The following is a 1,098-nucleotide window of genomic DNA, read 5'->3' on the forward strand; positions in this document are numbered from 1 at the left end:
TGGAACCGAACCCGCAATATCTCCGAGGTATGCCTGTATCTAGATATATATACATAGATACATACATATCTCTATATCTAGATAGATATGTGTATATAGATTTATAACTGTGAGTGTATCTATCTATAGATATCTATATCTCTATATATACATACATAGATACATACATATCTCTACATCGATCTATATATCTAAATAGATATCTAGATATAGATAGATATGGAGATATGTATGTATCTATGTATGTGTATATATATATATCTAGATATATAGCTATCTATAGATACACAACAGAGTTATTAATCTATATACACATACCTATCTACAGATAGCTATATATCTAGATATATATATACATACATAGATACATACATACCTCTCTATCTATCTATATATCTAAATATATATCTAGATATAGATAGATAGATATAGAGATATGTATGTATCTATGTATGTATGTACATGTATATAGATTTATAACTGTGTGTGTGCATGTGTGTGTGTGTGTGTTTGTGTGTGTAGCACAAGCTTCATATTTAACATGGTTCACAACAATTATGCACAGCTGCTTCTTTAACAATGAACATTTCCTGAGCTTGAAAGCCTATCTCTGGTACTTAGTCACGGAGCATCTCGGACTCCACTAAATCCTTTCTCACAAACCCCGGAGGAAGTCAGAACTCAATCTCATTTGCAGAGGAGGAAACTAAAGCCTAGAAGATGGTAAGCGATTGGTCCCCAGCTCCACAGGAAGTCAGCAGCAGGGGCAGGAACCAAATGCAGCTTCTCCTGACCGTACTGCTTTAACAACCACAGCATCCTTCCCCTTTCGAGCACAGCATTTTCCAAATGCCATGAAACGAGGCCTCTGCAAAAACCTCAAGGGACTGCTGCGTGGAGCTGAGCAGCGACTGCATAGCAGCGACTGCTCTGCCTCCGGCTGCAAGCTCATGGTACTTGGATGCTTGCCCCATATCAGCAAAAGCCCTGGTACATCCTGTATCAAGCACTCTATGTGTAAGGGCCCAGGTAATGCTGTTTAAAACAGCCTTGGCCATGGGCTTTGTATAGAGGTGACTAGAGATGACAAAGCCACTA

General features: G+C 38.5%; 2 protein-coding genes across 2 annotated transcripts in view; one reads left to right on the top strand and one right to left on the bottom strand.

Annotated features, from left to right (window-relative positions):
• Window positions 1-1,098, top strand: part of COPG2 (coatomer protein complex subunit gamma 2) — a 770,521-nt gene that overhangs the window by 493,808 nt on the left and 275,615 nt on the right. The gene's annotated exons all lie outside the window — the stretch shown is intronic.
• Window positions 1-1,098, bottom strand: part of ANKRD16 (ankyrin repeat domain 16) — a 33,128-nt gene that overhangs the window by 1,112 nt on the left and 30,918 nt on the right. The gene's annotated exons all lie outside the window — the stretch shown is intronic.

Source organism: Gavialis gangeticus, unplaced genomic scaffold, assembly GCF_001723915.1.
Source record: "Gavialis gangeticus isolate Ggan-Ray unplaced genomic scaffold, GavGan_comp1, whole genome shotgun sequence".
In the NCBI taxonomy this organism is placed as follows: domain Eukaryota; kingdom Metazoa; phylum Chordata; order Crocodylia; family Gavialidae; genus Gavialis; species Gavialis gangeticus.